A 6,370-nucleotide genomic window follows, 5' to 3' on the forward strand; every position below is an offset into this window, starting at 1 on the left:
CCTGGACGCCCATCCCCAGACACAAAGAACCACCAACGCACCGATGTCTGAGGGAGTCCGCCACTGGCAGGGGAAGTGGTGGTGGGGGGAGATAGGCCTCCAAACCTTGGAGGGCCTGAGATGTCCCCAGAGAGGTGGCGTCTGATACCCAACCTGACATATAGACACAGACATACAGGCACACACAGATACAAACATCCATTCCCACCCTCATGCTCTCATATGCACTTACTCCACACTCAACCAACGTGGAGACAGACATAAAGAGACGCTGTACACACGATCACACTCCCCAAGCGTACTCTACGAACCCGGTCTAGGTACCCTTGCCCCTGGAGGGGGGAACTGCACCCAGACCCAGGTGGTGTTACCCTTTTCCCTGCGGTGGGGAGAGGCAGACCACCCCGACTCCGCAGCAGCAGGGAGGCCCCACACTCCAGACCACAGTCGGATGGCCAACTCCTCCTCCTAGCCCCCCCGCTCCAGCAGGCCGCAGAGAACGGGGGTGAGAGAAGACTCCAAACCTCCCTCCACCCGCTCATTGTAGTGTTGATGCATGTGTGTTCTAAGGTGCATTTAAAACCCAGGAGGGCATGGAGCTACCTGCCAGAGAGCAGCAGGTAAGCGCATAGTCCCCCCTGCTAGCCCTCAATGTCTACGTGTATTTAAAATTGAGAGGTGGGCAACGACGCCAGGGGTGAGGTGTACACCCTGATGGTAATTTGGATTCCGTGTATCGTGCCCACCCCCAAGATCCTATATGTATGTGTAATGAGAGTGTGAGTAATGTGAATGTCTAAGTTGTGGGATAAAATTGAGGCAGAGGCAGCCAGAAGGGGACAGAGGGGGGGGGGTAGCCTCCTCTGCACCCTGGTGACATACCCCTACTCCAAGGCCCTGCATGTGTGGGTGGTTGTGGTGGAGCGGGAAGAGGGACGGCAGCTGGAGATGGGGAGGGAAGGAAGGGAAGGGAAAGTGACCCCTCCCTGGGGCCAGCTCCCCCGCTGACCCCAGTAGGCACCCCCATACTCCGCGACCCGCCAGGGAAAGGGGGCCCAGGCCCATCCAGACCGGGGCCCAGTGCAGCAGCGCCTCCTGGCCCCACAGAGCCCGGGACTGTCCACCCAACCCCACCACAGAGAAAACTGCACCCACCCAGTCATCCACTCATCTTCCAGACTACATAAGACAATAGACGCCCAGGCTGAGATCTTCCTCCACCTCTCCTGTATCCCCCCCTCCTGCAGATAGAGTTCCTGAAGAGAGGAAAGCTCCTGCAAGATGTGACAATCTCCCCCACCAGTTGAAGTGCCCCCCAGGTGGCTCGACGCACCGGCGGCACCCTGCGCCAGGGCTGGGCCCCCATGCACCCACCCGCCCACAACCCTGGCAACACACCAACCAGGACCCAAGCTCCCGAGGCCCGGCCAGGGCCCCAGCCCAGAGACAGAGCGCCCCAGAACCTCACGGCCATCCCGGACCCACCCAGGGGCAGCCAGGCTACCAGGTCAGTAACCCAAGTCCGTCAGCACAGACCCTCCCCTAGCCCCGCTGCACGCAGCCACGAGGAAACAGTCACCTGAGAGCCAACAGAGCGTCGACTAATTCCAAATTTTTCATCAAGAGCAGCTTTATTGACTGACATGACAAGAAAATCTAGTCCTACAAAGATCAGGTGGACGAAAGATACTGAGAATGCATTTAATGATTTGAAAGACTGTTTGTGTCAGAAACCTGTTTTGCAGTGTCCAGATTTTAACCTTCCCTTCACAGTACAAACAGATGCCTCTGAGGTGGGTCTGGGAGCTGTTTTACTGCAAGGAGAGGAAGGGCAGCAGTTGCCTGTCCAGTACATCAGTCGAAAACTTTTTCCAAGGGAAATGAGGTATTCGACCATTGAAAAGGAGGCATTGGCGATTAAATGGGCTCTAGACACCTTACGATATTATCTCATTGGGAAAGAGTTTGTTCTTGAGACTGATCATCGTGCTTTGCAATGGATTCGTAATATGAAAGACACTAATGCCAGGATAACAAGATGGTATTTATCTCTCCAGCCTTTTCGTTTCCAGGTCCAGTATAGACAGGACATAAGAATGTCATTGCTGATTTCCTGTCCCGTGACTCAGAGGAGTAACGGTCTTAAGGGGGGGGGGGGAGTGTGACAAAGTGGGTGAGAAGACCATTTGTCTATATTCTTAGTTAACATTCTTGTTTTGATTTAACCATATTTCACATGTAATCTGCAATAGGCAAACATCTACTATCCCGGGTTTGTTTATGTTTTGCACTTTTACAGATTATATAATATAACATCTTGGTTCAAATCAATTCCTACAAGTTTAAGTTAACATGTTCTTTATTTCAACTGTTAATTTGTATTGTTTAGAACTTACCTTACCTACCTGTCTTGCAGAAACAAAAGGAGGAAATGTAGTTTTACTTCCTGCTTTATACCTTCTGGGTTCATCTGAGGTCACAGGAAGAGACCAAGTGCAGAAGGGGAAGAACTCTTATAATTTAATAAAGTTGATTTTAGAGGGTTTATAAAGAAATAGATTTATTGTTGTGATATGTATTGATTACACCACAGGGTTTGTTGCCAGTAAAGAGGAGTAGTAGAGGTTTGACTATAATCATGTTCATCTTACCTACCTACTGAATGGAATAGTCCAGAGGAGAAATTGTTTGGTTAAGTGGACTATTTAAGCAGAAGAACTTAGGTGTTTCGAGAGAAAGGTTCAGGTCAGCGTAGCTGTGTGCAGTTTGACCTTAATTTCTGTTGATTTAAGTTCAGTTATGTTTATTTGAACTGAGTTAATTATAGAGTTGAGTTTCTTATTTGTGTTACAATCTCCCAATTCTTTTAATCTTTGGGCTGAAGGAAGGACAATACTCGGTGTATAAATGCTCAATCAACAATCCTTTATTTCCATACAATTCAACACTTATGAGCATAAGCCATCCGGATGGGGAGACATGCATGAAGAGGGTCACAGCAAATCTCAAAATGGTGACGGGTTACTCAGCTTCTTATAGCCTCTAGTGGCCCCCACCTAGTCGTAAAAGCCTAAACATTCACATTCTTTCTCTGTCACGGTGCCTAAGTTATGACCTCGGCTCCCTGTTTTTCTGCTCTCTGTAAAGGTGGGGGTATGGAATGTGGTCTGTCTCCCCTGTCCTAGACACAGAGTCTCCTGCATACAACCTTTCTCTTCATGATTCAGCCGTAAAACATGTCAAGAACACAGTGTGAGACATTCACAGCAGATCAAGGATACAGAGTAATGCACACTTATCTAATGAACTACTGTTCTTCTTCAAATATGTTCTTTTAACCCAAAAGTATAATGAGAACTAAGCTACATACACCGCACACAATCTAGACTAAAGGAAATTATATGTCCTACAGCTGTTATCATAATTCAACTACTTTAGCTACAGATATAAGATAACATATGATAACAGAATAATCTCACAATTCCCCCTTTTGATCTCTTAAAAAGAGATCACTTATAACATACACTCCAGGGTTGCAAGGTCCAGTTCTTCTTGGTCCTGAGGCCCTCCGTCCCCCTTTAACAGGTGGACCATATGTGTGATGACCTCTGTGTTTGTGCAGTTCAGATTCAAGAAAAACTATGATTACAACAACAAAGTACAGATGACACTTCCATCACTCCCCAGTTCTCCCACAGCTTTATTTTGGTGCTCCAGTTTCCCACCCCCATTTTGGTGCCACCTTATACTTTTCAAATATACTCAGACTAGGATCTCTGTCTAAGGACCTTTTAACTTTTATTTTATTGCTGCAGCTACCAGTATCTTCCAGTCGGGTGATTCTTCTTTCTTCGACCTCAGGGGTTAGACCACCCTTTAGTCATTGCACAGATCAGGGGATTATTCTGCCCCGATTTCAAACAAAGATCTGTGTATCTTGGGGTCACCGCCGTGTCCCTCTTTTTACCAAGAGCCTCTCGAACCTCGTTGGTCTGGTGTTCCTGGTTTTCGCCAACACCTTCATGGTTATTGCTGTGTTTATGGGATCCATCTTCTCGAGGAGCCCAAACGCCATGACACTTGACCCCAGTTGCTGTCTCGGCAGACCCTACGTCTGTCTCTGCTGTGAAGGATCCTCATCTCTCCGTGACCTCATCTGGTGTCTGTTCCTTTCTCTGCAAAGCAGAAAACCAAAACACCTATCTCCCTAGCCTTGATAATCTAATGTTGTTATCCATTGTTCTTCTCGTGATTCAAAGTTGGTTTAGAATCTCATGTTCAGGACTCTCTGACCCAGGGACTTATTCTAATCATAATCTATGTGTGTAAGCGTGTTTGCATTTACCCAATGAGTCCAATGAACCATTTCTAAGTCTAACACATTAGAAGCTTAAGTTTTACCATACCTAAATTATTAAACACACAAATAAAGTCATAAAATGTTCATAAAACCATTGTTTGATGTTCAGACTCAAAAACCATTGTTTGATGTTCAGACTCAACTTCCCCCTTTTTGACACACTCCCATGTGTCAATTCATCGGAGCTAGAAAATTAAAAGAGAAGGTTAGTGACATCATATCCCAGAAAGTATCAGAAATTCTTCTCTCGAGTACCGTTGTTCCAGCTTTGTCATCCTGTGTTAGAGAATAAAATCAATTTAATTATCATGTTAGATCTGTTAAACTCCTGGCTCCGCCCAGAGCCTGTATCCGCAGAACTACCTAAAAACAAAACCTGTGTGTTAATATGAACTACACATTTGTCACTCCCTTTTTACCCACTGTTTTTCCCTCATTGTCGAATTCATCATCCTAATTCATCACTGAGCCCAACCATCACTCGCATCTGATAGTGTGGCACTGCCTATTCTTCTCTTAGTGTCACTGTTTTCAATCTGTTAATTAGAATCCTTAAACATGAAGTAGACTGCGTCCACAACAAGTCAACACAGCTGTAAATGTGGCCAATTACCAATCAATTAACATTCAATAACAAAATGATTATTTTATGCATGCTTTAGTCAACCACTCACCCTGAGGATCTTCAATCCCGGAAAATTCCCTTCTCCTCATGTAATAAAGGCTGTCATCCTTCCATGCCCTGGTAACTGGTCCGTCCAGAGCTGTAACATTTTGAAATGTACATACAACAAGCCAAACCACACCTTGGTCACACCAACCCTTTTCTGCCCTGAAGATGTCCAACGCCATCTTAGTCTGGACCAGGGTTGTAATAGTTTTGCAATTTTCGTTAGTTTTTATTTTTATTTAGCTTCGACTTCAGATTTTCAATTTTATATCAGTTTTAATTAGTTTTTACCAATTGTTTGCTAGTTTAGTTTAGTTTTTATTTTTTGAAAATCCTTAGTTTCAGTTTAGTTTTGATTAGTGTCAGTTATAGTTTTAGTTGTGTCTGCAATAATTAAGTGTAGCAAAATCCCAGTCCCATCATATCAGTCATGCTCTTCTGCTTATCCTCGGGTATTGAGACTATTAACTCTTACAGCACCGGGTGTTCCTAATTTTGGTTCAAGTGAATTGATAAACTTTGTGAAGGCAATTGACTCACACAGTTATTTAGATGTCCCAGTCCTGTTGTCTCGGGATGCATCACGCTGCCTTGCCTGGGGTTAGCTTCTGTTTTCTGGGGATGAGGGTTGAGTGTGCTCCCTTACCATTTCAAGGTAAGCTAGGTTAGCCTTCTTGTGTGAGCTTTTCAAGTGTACTTTAAGGTTTGTGGGATTTTTTTCGTTTCATAAATGTCCCTCATAATTTGTCTCTTTCCACTACAAGACACTTGCTTTATCCAAAACACAGTCATATTCAAAGTAATCCCAAATCGGACTCTGGCGCTTTCTCCCGACTTTTCCTGACATGATTCTGCGCGTGGACGGAGCAGCAACACAGACGACTCGACTAACGTACTGCCACCTGCTGGCATAATGAGACGGCAAGAAAAAAATCTGGAAACTAAACTTTATTTTCACCCTTGACTATTGTAGGACACGCACACATCAATGAAACTAAACACATTTTGCTATAAATTCAGTTAATTTTAGTTAGTTTTGTGAACACTCATTACAGTTTTAGTTAGTTTTCCTTTTTTTGTTTTTTATTCTATTTCAGTTAACGAAAATGTTTTTTCACTTCTAGTTTTCGTTATTTCATTTGTTTTCGTTAATAATAATAACCTTGCTCTGCACACTGGAATAAACATAATCAACATGATCCACATTTTACTGCGTGTTATTTCACCATCTTATTGATTCAAATGCTCCATCCTTATGTGGTTTGCGACATTATGTTTTTCCACTCTGTCTCTAAATGTTTGAAGAATCTTCAAGTTTGGGGTCAAATTTTGAGAATTTG

Source organism: Simochromis diagramma, unplaced genomic scaffold (assembly GCF_900408965.1).
Source record: "Simochromis diagramma unplaced genomic scaffold, fSimDia1.1 OVJJ01000733.1, whole genome shotgun sequence".
Lineage (NCBI taxonomy): Eukaryota > Metazoa > Chordata > Actinopteri > Cichliformes > Cichlidae > Simochromis > Simochromis diagramma.